This window comes from Heloderma suspectum, chromosome 1, assembly GCF_057233095.1.
Source record: "Heloderma suspectum isolate Gila_16-S chromosome 1, 16-S_ref, whole genome shotgun sequence".
In the NCBI taxonomy this organism is placed as follows: domain Eukaryota; kingdom Metazoa; phylum Chordata; class Lepidosauria; order Squamata; family Helodermatidae; genus Heloderma; species Heloderma suspectum.
Genome location: NC_139458.1, coordinates 412,960,849 through 412,977,721, shown reverse-complemented (window position 1 = coordinate 412,977,721; position 16,873 = coordinate 412,960,849). Strand labels below are relative to the sequence as shown.

The following is a 16,873-nucleotide window of genomic DNA, read 5'->3' as shown; positions in this document are numbered from 1 at the left end:
AGAGCAGAATTAAACTATGGAATTAACTACCACAAGATGTAGCAATGGCCACCAACTTGGGCAGGTTTTGAAAGGGATAAGACAAATTCATTGAGGATAAAGCCATCAGTGGCTACTAGTCATGATGGCTATATATTACCCCCAGTACCAAAGTCAGCATAGCTCAGAATGCCAGTTTTTTTGGGGGGGGACAACAGGGGAAGAGGGCTGCTGCCTTCATGTCCTGTTTATGGACTTCCCAGAGGCAGCTGGTTGGCCACAGAGGGAAACACGGCACTAGATCAGATAGGCCTTTGCTCTGACCAGCATGGCTCTGGTTCTTATTAACCTACAGTGGAAAGGAAGAATTATGCCAGCTCAGTCCTGCATGACACATGTTCATGTAAGTTTTTTCCTGCTTCTCATATATTTGTGCCTCCATACAGGAACATGTGGGCATGGAAAGGGCGGGACGGGGATTCCCTAACTTGAAGAGACCTCCAACGTTTATCCTAAGGTCATGGGGGCCTCAGAATGACCCCCCTTTGCCTCCCCATAACCCCCTTCCCAATTGTGTGGGCTGGGATTCGCATGTGCTGCATGCTGGTCTCTCTCACCGGGGAAGAATACCTGCCAATATAAAGGTACACGCAGCACGGCCTTGGCCCAACAGGGCCGTAGGTCTGTGTGGTGGAAGGCAACGGAGGAGCTTGGGAGTTGCTTCACTTTAGCCTGTCAAGAGCCTCCATGATGGGTTTGGAGCCTATGAAGCACTCACAGGGCTGGCCGCACATTTCAGGGGTCCCTCGGTGGGCCTCTTCCTACCCCAGGAAGCCTACAGTTGTGGGCTTACCTGGTGGCAATGGCAGCAGCAACGAGACATCCTTTTCAATTTCTCACAATGCCCTTGTGTAACATCACTCTGGTGTGTAGTGGGAAATATAAAATGGTGGTTTGATGACTGAGCCACTCAGCTTGGGGTGCCCAGAGCAGGCCTCAGTGCTGATGGAGCCTGCTGGGGCTTGGGGTTGAGTCCTGGCAGTTACCCAAGGATGCTGTGTGCTGGCGTCAGGTCTGGGCTGACATTCCTTTCACCCTTAAACCCAGCTCATGGGTTGCTGTATTCATCCCCCAAGTCCAAGACAAGCACCCATGGGGACTTCAAGGGTCAAAGAGGAGAAGCAAGCTTATCTTGTCACCCTTGGGCCCCAAAGCTGTGACGAGTTGTGGGTGAAGAGACTCCGAGGAAGCCTGCCACGGCCTCAAGAGCTTGCCAGAAGCAGTGCTGAATCCGCCAGGTTCCCCTCGCCAACAGGTGAGGAACATGGAGGAAAGAGAACAGAGGACACACTCATGGCTGGCGGGACTGTAGCTCAATGGTAGAGCACCAGCTTTACATGCAGAGGGTCCCAGGTTCGATCCCCGGCATCTCCAGGCAGGGCTGAAAAAACTCCTGCCTGAAACCCTGGAGAGCCACAGCCATTAGTGTTGACTACTGGGCTAGAGGGACCAAGGGTCTGACTCGGTGTAAGGCAGCTTCCTATGTTTCCAAAATGGTGCCCCTACTTGCAGTCTGAAGTGGTATAGTTCTACTCTACAGCCTCATTCAGCTGCCCATGTAGCCAAGGTGGTCCACTGCAGCTTTCCCCAATGTAGCACCCTCCAGATGTTTTGGACTTCAACTCCCATTGGCCCCAGCCAGCATGGCCAATAGTCAGGAATGCTGGGAATTGTAGTCCAAAACATCTGGAGGGCACGAGGTTGGGGAAGACTGTCCTGTTGCCTCTGAATACGGAAGTTCAGGGGCTGTGGCTCAGGGGTAGAGCAAATGCTTTGCACACAGAAGGTCCCAGGTTCGATCCCCGGCATCTCCTGGTAGGGCTGGAAAAGCTCCTGCCTGAAACCCTGGAGAGCCGCAGCCAGTCAGTGTCAACAATACTGGGCTAGATGGACCCAAGGTAGCTTCCTATGTTATGTAGGGTGGCCAGGGGTCCTCTTTTATAAAGGACAGTCCTTTACTTGAAGGCATCCTCTCTCTGAAGGACTGTCCTCTCCCATTCCTGCTTAAAGATAAACCATAAGAACTGGTGCCCATCAGCAGTGAGCCTCTGAACAGCAGACTGAACAGGCAGGCACACAGCTCACCTGCTCAGTCTTCCCCACTATGGTGAGATGTATTGTATTTCTATTTTAATTACAATTATTTCTACATCTATACATATAAAGCAGCATATACAAACATTATGCAGATCACTGTCTTCTTTTGTTGCTGATGCATTTCCTCTTTTCTAGCAATTCATAAATGCACACCCTAACTCCACCCCTCTCCAGGAATTCATCAAAGGTCCCATATGTCCCCTCTGAGGACTTCTCCCCATCCATCTTCTGCTCTCACTCTTCCACTCTTAGTTTGCACCCTTCTTAGCTAACAGCAAGGAAAGCAGCAGAGCGGATGCACTAATTAGGGTCAGTTTCCACGTGCCTGTATTCTGCACGGTAACATGCGACAAAGATCTAGCCATGAATCCTTAGTGAAAAAAAACAAGCTGGCCATGTGTGTATTCCGTTAAACCTCCCCCTCTAAAGTTTGTGGGCTTAATTCCGAGAAAACTCAAGTCTTCAGGAAGATAACTCACTGTTTCTCATAAATAAGCAACGTTGCTTTTGTGCCAAGGCCTTCAACAGTTTTACCCCCTCTGCTTGGTCCATTTTTTATTCCTCCAGGATACATTTAACCAGAGAGAGAGAGAGAGAGAGAAAATCTCAAGGTTTCTGCTGTCAGTCACCTCAAACCAGGCCTTGTTTAAGAGTCCATTCAAATTATGTGCATTCCTGTTACATGACAATCGCTAATGCCTTTCATTTCAGAAAACAGAAAACTGTTCTTTCCCAAGTTTATCAGAAGGACAGCCAAATGCTGAGGTTATACAGTGAGAACTTGCACGGGGGTGCTATTTTAATCAGTGGGTCTTCTGGGGAGGTAAATTTAGAACTTGATTAGCACTTGTGCCTCTCTCCCTGCAGGCACACAGATCACCTGGCCACAGTCTTCCCCACTATGGTGACACGTATTGTATTTCTATTTAAATTACAGCCATTATTCCTAAATTTGCACGTATAAATGTGTGTGTGTGTGTGTGTGTGTGTATCTATATCTCTATATCACTATATCTCTATATTAGCATATATACATTTAATGCAAATCCATTCCATCTTTGGGGGTAATGCATTTCCTCTTTTCCCCCTCAGTGCATTGAACATCTTCGCTAAGCTGTTTGGGGCTTTTTAGTTTGGGTGGGGGGAAAAGACAGCTAAGGGGAAAACTGGATAAGAGGCTTATAAAATTATGCATGGTGTGGTCAGATACATTTTCTCCCTCTCATCTAGAACTTGAGTACATTCATCCAATGAAAGTGATTGACACTAGATGCAGATTAGCCAAAAGAATATATGGCTGCACATAATCTGTTTCTGAGCCAAATTCAAGGTGCTGGTATCTGAAGGAACGCCTCTTCTGTGCCAGCCTGACGATGCTCTTAGATCTGGGGTGGGGTATGGCAGGCCCGTTTCATTATTTCACCATTAGTGGGGGAGGTGCATCAGGCAGTGACATGAGACAGACTTCTCTGTGGTGGCACCCTGACTTTGGAATGTCCTCCGCCATGAGGTACACCTGGCACCAACTTTGACATTTCAGCACTGGACTAAGACCTACCTGTTTACCGCATTTATGTGTCTTTTATGATATTTTGATACTCATTGTGTTTTATTATTGTCGTTTTAGCATTATTGTTACCCACCCTGGGTTTTTTATGGAGGGTGGGAAAAAATGGAATGAAATAAACGATTACAATAAATCAATAAATACATAGTCATAGAATCATAGAATAGTAGGGTTGGAAGGGCCATCGAGTCCAACCCCCTGCTCAATGCAAGAATTCAAGTCAAAGCCTCCCTGACAGATGGCTGTCCAGCCTCGTCTTGAACGCCTCCAGTGTGGGAGAGCCCACCACCTCCCTAGGTCATTGGTTCCATTGTCGTATTGCTCTAACAGTCAGGAGGTTTTTCCCGATGTTCAGCTGGAATCTGGCTTCCTGTCACTTGAGCCCATTCTTCCGTGTCCTGCACTCTGGGATGAAGGCATAGAATTTGCTCCCACAGACCAAGGGAATGTTGCGCCTGCTGTCCTGGTGCTCACTGTTAGGGATGTACAGATGGTGTAAAATCCATTACATCTGTGTTTTGTGGATTGCCAGGAGCCTCTTGTTCTATCGTCCACCCATGGACAGAATTGGATTTTTGTTGTTTCTGAATTTGTGCAAATTCACATTTGTGCAAATCCCCACATGCAAAAATGCGCAAGTCCCCCCACAATGTGCATTTTCATGCTTTAGCCTATAGAGAAAATGTGCGCTTTGGGGCGGGTTTTATTTATTTTGCATATTTTTCTATGATGAAATTAGCGCAAAATCCAGGAAAGTTAGAAAACTGGTTTGCACATCCATGGAATCCGCCTGACAGGGGGAAAGCTGGTCCGCTATGGAATCCATGGGTCGGGTTCATGAAAAGCCAAACTCATTTGGTTCCGTTGTGGATTTGACACCCCTACTCACTGCTGATGGGCTTCTTCAAGGCCCCTGCTGCTCTCCCTTCCTCTGATGGCTTTTTATCTTTAAGCTGGATTTTGACATCCCTTTGAATAGAGGACTATCCTCTGTAAAATAGGATACATGGCTGCTCTGAGCTTTAATCTAGTAGTGCTCTTTTGAGCATGTTTTCAGAACATCCTTCGCCAACCTGGTGCCCTCCACATGTGTTGGACTGCAGCTTCCAGCACTCCCAGCCACTGGGAATGTGCGGTCCGACGCATCTGGAGGGAACCAGGTTGGGGAAGGATGTTTGAGAAGATGCTCTTTCTGCATCTTGAACCTACTGGAGAAGGATATAAGGAACAGGCTTAGGATCAAGAAGATATTAGTGATTAAAAAGTATGAATAAACCTCTGAATAGCATACTATCGTGTCATGCTGTTGCGTGTTATTTATTTATTATTACATTTACAGCCTGCCTGTTTTTTCCTCTTGCAAGGAACCCAAGGCGGCATACATGGTCCTCTTCCTCTCCACTGTATCCTCACAACAACCCTGTGAAGTAGCCTAGGCTGAGAGACAGTGATTGGCCCAAAGTCACCCAGTGAGCTTCATGGCCAAGTGGGGACTAGAATCCAGGTCTTCTGAGTCCCAGTCCAACCTTCTAACCACTACACCACACTGGCTCTCTAAGAAAAGTAGAGAAATGGATATAGGAACATAGGAAGTGGCCTTGTACCAGGTCAGACTGTTTGCCCATCTAGCCTAGTACTGTGTATTGTGACTGGCAACGTGTCTCCAACAGAGGACTTCTCCATCTCTTGGTTCCTGAGCCTTCTACCCGGAGATGCCAGGGACTATATCTGGGACTTTCTGCATACAGGCATGTGCTTTACCACTGAACTATGCTCCCTCCCCAGCAGAGGACAACAGACACTAATGGTTGTTCAGGCACCTAGAACCCAACTTGCTGCTACCTGTCACGGTTTTGCTTGTCAAAGTATGCACAAGAAAACTAAAGCTCTCCATGAAAGGAAAAAATCCCAACTTCACATATGCACTGATGGGATTCAAGCTAGCAGTGACTGACCAAGAAAGAGATCTTGGGTTTGTGGTAGACAGTTCGAGGAAAATGTCAACCCAGTGTGTGGCTGCTGTGAAAAAGCCAAAATCCACGTTAGGCATCATTAGAAAAGGAATCAAAAATAAAACTGCCACGATCATCCTGCCCTTACACAAATCTATGGTTTGACCACACTTGGAATACTGTGTACAGTTCTGGTCACCACACCTATAAAAGGATATTGTAGAGTTGGAAACAGTGCAGAAAAGGGCAACTAAAATGATTAAGGGGCTGGAGTAACTCCCCCATGAGGAAATGTTCATGGGGGAGTTTAGCTTAGAAAAGAGGTGAGTAGGGAGAGACATGCTAGGGGTGTACAAAATTATGCATGGTGTGGAGAAAGTGGATAGGGAGACATTTTTCTCCCTCTCTCATAATATTAGAACCCAGGGTCATCCCATGAAGCTAAATGTTGGAAGACTCAGGACAGATAAAATGAAGTACTCCTTCACACAGCGCATGCCTAAACAGGATGTAGTGATGGCCACCAACTTGGATGGTTTCGAAAGGGGATTAGACAAATTCATGGAGAATAAGGCTATCAATGGCTACTAATCATGATGGCTGTATATTACCTCCAGTATCAGAGGCCTTCACTGACTACGCTAAAGCCTTTGATTGTGTGGATCACAACAAACTGTGGCAAATTCTTAAAGTGATGGGAGTACCAGACCACCTTACCTGTCTCCTGAGAAACCTGTACGAGGGTCAAGAAGCAACAGTCAGAACCAGACATGGAACAACCGATTGGTTCAAAATTGGGAAAGGAGTACGACAAGGCTGCATATTGTCACCCTGCTTATTTAACTTATATGCAGAGTACATCATGAGAAATGCCGGGTTGGATGAATCAGAGGTCGGAATTAAGATTGCTGGGAGAATTATCAACAACCTCCGATATGCAGACGATACCACCCTAATGGCAGAAAGCGAAGAGGATCTCAAGAGCCTCTTGTTGAGGGTGAAAGAGGAGAGTGCAAAAGCTGGTTTGAAACTCAACATTAAAAAAACGAAGATCATGGCATCTGGCCCCATCACTTCCTGGCATATGGAAGGGGAAGAAATGGAAGCAGTGACAGATTTTACTTTCTTGGGCTCCAAGATCACTGCAGACGGTGACTGTAGCCATGAAATTAAAAGACGCTTGCTCCTTGGGAGGAAAGCTATGGCCAACCTAGACCGCATAGTAAGAAGCAGAGACATCACCTTGCCGACAAAGGTCCGTCTAATCAAAGCTATGGTTTTCCCAGTAGTAACGTATGGCTGTGAGAGCTGGACTATAAGGAAGGCTGAGCGCCGAAGAATTGATGCTTTCGAACTGTGGTGCTGGAGAAGACTCTTACGAGTCCCCTGGACTGCAAGGAGGTCAAATCAGTCCATCCTAAAGGAAATCAACCCTGAGTGCTCATTGGAAGGACAGATAATGAAGCTGAAGCTCCAATATTTTGGCCACCTAATGCGAAGAGAAAACTCCCTGGAAAAGACCCTGATGCTGGGAAAGACTGAAGGCAAAAGGAGAAGGGGATGGCAGAGGATGAGATGGCTAGATAGCATCACGGATGCAATGAATATGAACTTGAGCACGCTCCGGGAGAGAGCGCAGGACAGGAAGGCCTGGCGTGCTATGGTCCATGGGGTCACGAAGAGTCGGACACGACTGAACGACTGAACAACAACAACAACAACAATCAGAGGCCTCTGTCTACCAATTGCTGAGGAACACAGGCAGGAGGGTGCTGATGCACTCATGTCCTGCTTGTGGACTTCCCGTAGGCAGCTGGTTGGCCACTGTGTGAACAGAAAGCTGGACTAGATGGACCCTTGGTCTGATTCAGCACGGTTCTTATGTTCTCAAAGCTGTCTTGAATTCTGAAGGACTGGATGGATCCAGTGGACCAGGTACTACTTGTATGCCCCCATCTATGCTGCCATTTCCTTTTCCTGTGCTGCATTGAGTAGTTACTGACCTTAATTATGTTATTGTTGTTTGCACTGTATACTACTCTATGGTTGCTTCCTGCGCTGGAAATTCAGGAGACTTGAACAGTTTAAACACAAGGCTGATGCATGTATACTGGCACATTCACACTGTTGTTGAGAACAAAATGCACTTAGGCCGGACACTGATTGCGGGTTTGTTTTGCTGCCTCTGCTGGGCCATGATTCGAGACCTGCAGCAGGGTAGACAGGCAGAAGAGTCACTCCATCTAGAAGAGAAAGTGGCCACTTAACTGGATATGGGATTGGATCTGCTCATTTGGTATAAACAAGCTGGCTCTCAAAGACTATCTTGTTCAAACATACATGGCCATACAAGTGTATTTGGCGACATGCGTCTGCAAAATATTTATACCAAAATAGAAGCATGTTTGCAAAATGAGTAAGCAAGGAAGCCAAGTCACCTGCCCCAAGAGTTGGTCATGCAATTTAGTCTGAGATGTATTCGAGATGGAGTGGTGGCTCAGCGGAAGAGCACCTGCTTTGCATGCAAATGCTCCCAGGTTCAGTTCCTGGCATTTGCAGACAGGAATGTCACAGAAATCCACAATGGAATCAAATTAGTTCAGATTTCTATGACTCCGACCGATGGATTCCGCAGACTTGTGGACTGTTTTTTGTTACTTTCCGGAATTTTAAGCAAATTTAGTCATAGAAAAATACATAAAATAAAAAAACACTGGCCAAAAATGCAAATTTCTCCCATAGGCTAGAGCATGAAAATGCTCGGGGTGGGGGGGATTTGCACATTTTCACAAGTGTGAATTTGCACAAATTCAGGAAATTGAAAAAATCCTGATCCGTCAATGAGCGGATGATGGAACAAAAGGCACCTGACAATCCATGTAACGCAGAGAGAATGGATTTTACAAAATCTGTACATCCTGACTTGCAGGTACAGCTGGGAAAAAGGACTCTTGTCTGAAACTCTGGAGAGCTGCTGCCAATCAGTGTAAACAACACTGAGCTAGGTGGACCAACGGTCTGACCCAGTCTGAAGCAGCTTCCTATGTTCCTATCTACACTATTACCCCTTGATCCAAATATCTTTTGCCAGGAGTTCTTGTGTACCTATGGAACTTTGACACTTGCAAGGGCTTCTCCATTCATTCCAAGGGGGAAGGGTAGCTCTGTGTACCCATGAAAGGTTCATGGGGGTACGCTTTCCTCTCCATCAGAGTGAGGAGCAAAGGCTACTTACACAGGAGCTTCACACAGGGACCAAAGTATATGTGAGACTCTGGATCAAGGCATATTATATCATTGAGTTTTATAGGCATACCTCCCTGGTGCTAGCTTTAAAGCGTTTGACTAATACTAGAATGCACAGCAATAGATATTCTGGGTTGCCCTTTACCTTTGCAGCAAAAGACATCACACTCCACTTCCTTCCCACATTTAATTAAGATATACTTCAGTGCTTTTATTAGGGTTGACTGTTCAGGTGTTCCTAAAGGAGGAATTGCCATTCAAGAGTTCAGCTCATCAATGCTATTGATTTAACACACGGCCAATAAATGAGCCCACAAGGTGGATAAGGAAAACAATCGCCAACAAGTTGCTATCTTCGATAATGAAACCATCAAATAGCAATATGAGATGTAAGCCCCACATAAATCCAGTGTTCACCCTTCAACACTCTTTAAATATGTTAGGAAATCATACACTCCATTTTTAAAAAAGGTAAAGGTAAAGGTGTCCCCAACCAGTCATGTCCAACTCTAGGGTGTGGTGCTCATCTCCATTTCTAAGCTGAAGAGCCAGGGCTGTCCGAAGATGCTTCTGTGGTCACGTGGCTGGCATGACTGAACACCGAGGTGCACGGAACGCTGTTACCTTTCCCGCCTAAGCGGTACCTATTTATCTACCTGCAATTTCTTGCTTTCGAACTGCTAGGTTGGCAGGAGCTGGGACTGAAGACGGGAGCTCACTCCGTCATGCAGCACTCGGGTCTCGAACTGCTGTCCTGCCGACCTTCCGGTCTGCAGTTCAGCATCTTAACCACTGAGAACTCCATAATCCTGCTTTGTAGTTTAGTAGTCAAACAGTTAAGTCAACAAAGGGTTTTCTTTTTTAACCACCTCCAAAGTACTGTGAATTTAGTATTTCATTTGGTCTGAAATAGGTTCTGCACCCCTGTTGTAAATCCCATCTAAGGGAGGCTTCACCAGATGACAACAGGCTTCAACATCATGAACCCATGTGATCCAAGAGAGGAGCACCTTGTAGAAGTGCACATGTGAAGCACATTACTAGGAACATGCTTAAGAAGCACGCCGTCCAGTAGCATCATTAACCTCTGACATGTTACTAGAAGGAAAGTTTGCCCACGCGCACTTCTGATGGGAAATATGGAATTGTTGTGTTCAGTCACCTGCCTTGCCATCAAACCTCTTGCCAACAGATCTCAGAACTTTCAAAATCCGCAGACTGAACCAAAGGAATGTTTGCCATAACAACAAAAAAGGGATCATTCATAATTACTTGATCAGATTGTTACAAGTTCAGGCTCCTGACAGCCTTCTTTGCCCTCTTTCTGCCAAGTACCAATATCTTTTGTGCCATGATTTAGGTTTCAAACCTGGGCTCGCTTGAAACTTGATAATCCCCTTTTAGCTAGGGCACCCAAGGGAGCCCATAATTAAGCAACATTTAAAGAAGACAGCATAAGACAGGGGTCCCCAACATGGCACCTGTGGGCATGTCCTATAGCGCCCATGAAGGGGTCCCCAATGTGGAGCCAGTGGGCACCCACAAAACTCCCCCCATCTTTTAAATACATCTACATGGTTTTGTATATATCCATAGCAATGAATGCGTATGAATGAATACAACTTTCTAGCAATTATATACAGGCTTCAACAAAAGCCAACCAAATAGTAAAATAAGTATCCATTTGAAGGTGGCATTTATATGCCACCCATCCAAATGTTGAAAGCACTGTTTCTCAATCCATTGCATAATAGGAGGTGAGTGTTTATCCTTCCGGAGTTGTCATATAAGTCTTTTAGCCCTCAAAAGGGCATGGAGAATCCGTTTAAGCTTACTATTTTTTAATTTCCTTGAAGCAGGTAAATATTCTAAAAGAGCATGTACATCAGTGAATATTAAAGGCTGTTCCAGTACAAAATTTAACTGTGTAATAACCTCCTCCCAAAAAGAAGCCACTACTGGACACTTCCAAAACATATGTTTAAAAGAAGCATTAGCTGTATTGCACCGCCAGCAATTAGCCAAATTAGACAATCCCTTACTAAAGAGACCTTGCGGTGTCCAATAGAGATGAAACAAAAGTTTTTGCTGAATAAGACACAGCCTAAGATCTATAGACGCGACAGGTAGATGCCAAAGTGGCGATCCCCTGATTAAGCATTTTGTGGTGGTGCCCACAGCACTTTCTCAAATTCCCAAATGTGCCCATGGGTCCAAAAAGGTTGGGGACCCCTGGTATAAGATACTCTGCTCTATGGTAAGATACCAATGCTAAAGTAAAGGAAAATTAAGACACTCCCCCAAATGCTATGGACACAATCCAGTTACAGTTAAGCAATTTTAAGGTAACACTACAAAAATCCTATCCTTTGCACTCTCACAGACCTTAGGGGCCAGGCTTCCCCAACCATAACCTCCTCCAGATGTGTTGAGCAACATCTTCCACAGTCCCCAGCCAGCACCACCTAGCTAGCTAAGTTGATGGGCATTGTAGTCAAACACATCTGGAAGGCACCTGGTAGGATAAGGCTGTTTACTGCTGAAAGTGGGGTGGGGGGATATAATTGCTGACCCCAAAGGAGGAGCAGGTTTCTCAAAAGGAAAGACGTCCCTTCATAGTATACTGCGTCCCAAGCCTTTAACACCTGCAAAGACCATCACAAGCACTGTGTGTTCAACCTTCCAGTACAATTAAAAAAAGAGAGAGGGAGTGTTGATTAAAGATTAAGGACTTTATGATGGCATACGCTTTTGTAGATTAGAATCCACTTCAGATGCATGAAGTGTTATACTCCGTTGGCACACACACACACATGGGAAGTGGAGGGATGCAAGCAGTGAGGTCGGGTGGCAACACAATGCAAAAAATACAGTCTGTGACAATTACGTTAAAAGCTTACATGTAAGCAAAGTAGGTTACTTTGCAATAGTGCTGCTCACATTTAAGCTTTGAATGTAATAGTCACATAGTGTATTTTAAGGGTGTACAACTCCCAACATGCTGGTTGGGGAATGCTGGGAGTTGTAGGACTTTTTTATGTGTAAATATGCATAGGACTGCATCCTTAGTTGTTTTTGCTTCAACAGACAAACAAGGCTCCTCCTCTGGAAATTCTTCCAATGGAAGAGAGAGAGAACATTATCATTGCCAACTGAGCTGAGGAGGGTGACGAAGAACAGCTTGACCTGTTCCTGTTCCTTTTAACATCTTGACCAGAAGTATAAATAATCAGCAAAGGAAGTTTTTCCAGGACATTTTTCCAGGACAAGAAGGTAAGCATTAACACTTGCAAATGTCTGCAGATCATCCAGCTGCAGCAAAAAGCACAGGAGCAGAGGACTGGACAAAGCTTTATTCTTTATTTTATTTTTAGTATTCGTACATTTAGGAGTCGCCTTTCAGCCCAGATAGGCCCCCCCAAGGAGACTTGCAATTAAAGCTTTTACAACTTTTGTAAAATAAAATAAATTGGCAAGCTTCACACTCTCTTTGTCCAGTACTTATCATAAGATGCGCCCCTGTATTTTCCATCAGTTGCAGCCTCTAAATAGTTTGCAGAGACACTCCATATGAAAGTGGTCAGAATGTTAACTTAAATTGTAAAAGGTCTCCAAGGAACTTCTGTACCTTCCTCATGCTTTTGCCCTTGCCAAGTCCTTAAAGCCAATAAAATCTGATTGGTAATTTCTGCCAAAACTGCCAAAACCGTTATCCTTGTTCCAATATTTCTGGCCCTGACTGTATATACAAAGTCGAAAGGTGATTTTCTGATGATGCACACATCAAAAGGAGGATAAGGGGAGACATGATAGAGGTCTACAAAATTATGCATAGTGTGGAGAATGTGGATAGGGGACATTTTTCTCCCTCTCTCAAAATGCTAGAACCCAATGGGGTCAATGCATGGAACTGATTGGTGGGAGATTCAGGACAGATAAAAGGAAGGGCTTCTTCACACAGTGCAGAGTTAAACTATGAAACTCACTACCACAGGATGTACTGATGGCCACCAATTTGGATGGCTTTAAAAGGGGGTTGGACAATTTCTTGGAGAAGGCTATCAATGGCTACTAGTCTTGATGGCTATGTGCTACGTCCAGTATCAGTGGCAGTGAGCCTATGTACACCAGTTGCTGGGGAAAATGGGTGGGAGGGTGCTGTTGTGCTCATGCCCTGTTTGTGTGTTTCCCATGAGCAGCTGGTTGGCCACTGTGTGAACAGAATGCTGGACTAGATGGACCCCTGGTCTGATCCAGCACGGCTTTTATGTTCTTATATTCTTCTCTCTCTCAGTCTGGCTTAAAATCGTGCATTCCTGTGACTTCTATGAAGACGGGAAGAAAATTATTCCCAGACATTCAGTTTTAATCAAGAATTAGTTATTAGTCTCCCGGGGAGGTAGCTTGGCTTTCAAGGCAGACTTTATACGCACCTCTCTAGAAAGCTCTTGGTGTTCAGCTCTGCTTGTGGAGGCTGAGGGAATAACTGGAAATCTCAGTTTATTAGTTTGCATTTTAAGCACCAAGTGCATTTTCAATGTTGACTCCCTAGAAGAGGGTTTGTTGTTTTTTACAGCAGTTAAATGTTTCCAGATGTGGGTTCAGGTTCAAACTTTAAAGGAACACTGCAATCTTTGCGTAAGGGTACAGGGTGGGGGGAGAGATGGACCAGAGATGAAAGCTTTCCATCTTTGAAACAGAGCATACTGAAAAACTGAAACTACGTAGGAACTACAAAAGCATGCAGCTTAAAAAAAACATATATGCTCTACATGACTGGAGTGTAAGCCAAGGACTCCACAACACTGAGTTACTTGCAGTAATTAATCCTACACTGTGCTGCTGCACAGCAAATGGGCTGGCACTGGCATACCTGTGAAAGGAGACACCTTGACCTGTTGCTCCAACACTGTGACCCTCTGCACTACCTATATGAGGGCAAGTCCTCATAGTCACAGGGTGTCCAAAACAACAACATCACCCATATATCCAGAGTAACAAACAAAAGGTATAAAATAGCCTTCCTCAACCTGGTGCCCTCCATGCTGGCTGGAGGATTCTGGGAGTTGTAGTCCTGTCCAGCACATCCAGAGGGCACCAGGTTGGGGAAGACAAGTCTAAAATATACATTTATTCAAAGACAATTAGGTCAAACCCAGCCTTTCTCAACCTGGCGCCCTCCATATGTAGAATCATAGTATGGTTGGAAGGGGCCTATAAGACTATCGAGTCCAACCCCCTGCTCAATGCAGGTATCCAAGTCAGAGCATCCCTGACAGATGGCTGTCCAGCCTCATCTTGAATGCCTCCAGTGTGAGAGAGCCCACCACCTCCCTAGGTAATTGGTTCCATTGTCGTATTGCTCTAGCAGTCAGGAAGTTTTTCCTGATGTTCAGCCGGAATCTGGCATCCGGCTGTGTTGGACTACAACTCCCACCAGCCACAGCCAGCATGGCCAATGACAGGAGTTGCAGTCAAAACATCTAAGAAATACTAGGATGGAGAAGCCTGGTCTAATCAGTAACTGAAGGCTTCTTGGACCACAAATGGCACCCTCCCCCAATCCAAAATAGCCATGTTTGGGGAATATTGTCTGGCAACAGGATTTGCCAGTAGACCACTATAGGAGTGGGGCCACATGGAACTATCCATAGTCAGTAGCACGAGGGCATAATGAGGGGGCAGAGCTTTTGTTTTCACAACCTGTTTGAGGGCTTCCTGAAAACATCTGGCTGGACACCACTGGGAAATAAGATGCTAGGGTAGCTGTACCGTGGCCAGATCCAGCCATGGGGGTCTTATGTGGGAGGGGGGGATTGAGTCTTCACCCTCCACCCCTTGCTATATTCTCAGCATGGCACTCTTAGAATGCTAGTTTGACCAGAGGTCTGTATATATTATATGAAGCAGTCCCGAAACATCCCGACCCATGTAGTATGTAGGCCAGCCATCTCCAACCTGGGACCCTCTATATGTGTTGGATTACAAATCGCATCACCCCTAGCCAGCAGGGTTATACAGACTCCCCAACACTTCACAGGAGCCATTTGGCTGTAGCATCATGAATATATCATTAGCCCTTTTGCTGAACTAAGGAAGTCAAATAGTAATTCACCATCACTCCCACCACCATGCCTTACTCATGCCCCAGGTAGCAGCGCAGTCTAGGTGTATTCCCCATGCAACCTTGGGGATGGGGGAGGGAGGCATATTGCTTTCCTAACCCTTCTGTAGTGTTTGATAACTTGACTTTCTGTGGGAAGGCTCACCGGAGAGGGGCACCAGGTTCTGCATGCTAGATTTCCTTTACCCCCACCTCAGCACAATCCTATGCTTGCTTGCTCAATAGTTAAATTCAGTTGTGCAACAGATTTCCTTTATTCTGGTAAGGAAGGCTGCCACAACCCTTCCCTCCCATGGGGATCCCTCTGACTTACCTGTGCATTCTGATGCTTTGTCTCTGCAACATTATACTAGGAGGTTCCTCCCAGGAGATATATGCACTGTTTGCACCCATGGGGAATCCAAAAATGCAAGCTTTTCATAACATCATAGAGTTTGAAGGGACCTTGGAGGTCATCTAGTTCAACCCACTGCTCAATGCAGGATCTGCAATGCAGGATGCCACTATAGCAACCCTGATAGAGAGCCATTCACCCTTCTTACACACCTCCAGTGAAGTGTGAAGGAGATCTTTGTGTGATTGCTGAGCTCCTTGTATGCAAGTATCTTGTTTCTGGATGTTGGGTGTGGCGTGGAAGTACTCCCAATGTGCTTGATACTCCCTGTCACCTTTGTTCCTTGTGATATGTTCTCTCTCTTGTGATATGTTCATCCCTCATTGGGAACACTTCTCTCTTCATTTCTTAATGGTTACATAAGCTGGTAAGGGAATGGTGTTAATCGGGGTGGACAGACTTCGGGCTTGCAAATCAGCTTTGTTTTGACTGGAACCCCAAGATCCACCAACCAGCACCTGGTGCAAAAGACATATGCTTAGAATTAAGGGAATATAACCCAGGATTAGTTATTTTTAGTACCAGAACTGAACAGAGCTCACAGTCTCTCTCCCTGCACTCCACCTTAATTTCAGTACAGTTTAGCATAGCGGGAGAGGCATTTTGTTGTTGCTATTATTAAACAATTGGAAACCAGAAATCCTTGCCAATCTACCACAAGTTACCCAGAGATCTATCAGTAGATCCTGAGCTAGCTTCTGCTTACTCCTGGTGTAGATGTAAGAGCACATCTTTGTCTCAAAGTTCTGTTTTCTACTGCACCTAGTACTGGTGGGGTCTTCACTGACTACTGCACTGGTGCAATCCTTGGGCCTATGTAAGGATTGTGGCAATGCTTTAACTGTATGGATTCCCCCCCCCCCCCCTAGCAAAGTAGGAAGGGCAAATTGTTCAATATGAATAGCCGTATTAGGAACTTTGTGATCAAATGTTCCAACATCTTGCCACACTTGAAAGCTGTTTTTAAATGGAAGCTGGAGCTCCCAAGATCCCAGCAGAACCCTCTTGACAATACCACAAGGGCACCAAAGCCACCTGTGACCCATGGGCTGACATGTTGGCCACCTGTGGAGTATGAATTTTTCTAAATGTGCAATACATCTGTCCATCTACCATTGTGGCAACCCTGCAATAAGACCCAACTGCAGCGCTTTAGAAACTTCTTGCCTCTATGGAGCCTGTAGATTGGTTTCCTTAGCTACCGATATTTAGGACCTAAATATTGGGAGACTGGGGATAAGCTAGGCATAGGTAGTGCTGCCGCAGCAGCAGATGCAGGGGGGTCTGGCAGGTTACCAGAAATAGCTTGGCGGGCCAAACTTTTTGAATCCCTGATTTAGACCATTTCTGCACCAAAGGTCACATACACTTCTGTTTTGTTCAGTGTTCACTCATACTGCTGAAGCACACCGTTTGATTTGGTAGCCTGCTCCTTCAAATGCTTCTGCATTATA

The 16,873-nt window shown here is 45.6% G+C and overlaps 1 protein-coding gene across 2 annotated transcripts in view; it reads right to left on the bottom strand.

The window, feature by feature from the left end:
• Nucleotides 1-16,873, bottom strand: part of SOCS5 (suppressor of cytokine signaling 5) — an 80,131-nt gene that overhangs the window by 23,387 nt on the left and 39,871 nt on the right. Inside the window, exon 3 of one of the 2 annotated variants that reach the window (XM_084829016.1) lies at nt 11,011-15,877. The exons of the other annotated variant lie outside the window; for it this stretch is intronic. The gene's annotated coding sequence lies outside the window, so the exon portion shown is untranslated. Of the gene's footprint in view, nt 1-11,010; nt 15,878-16,873 lie in introns of those variants that run through there. 2 annotated transcript variants of the gene reach the window in all.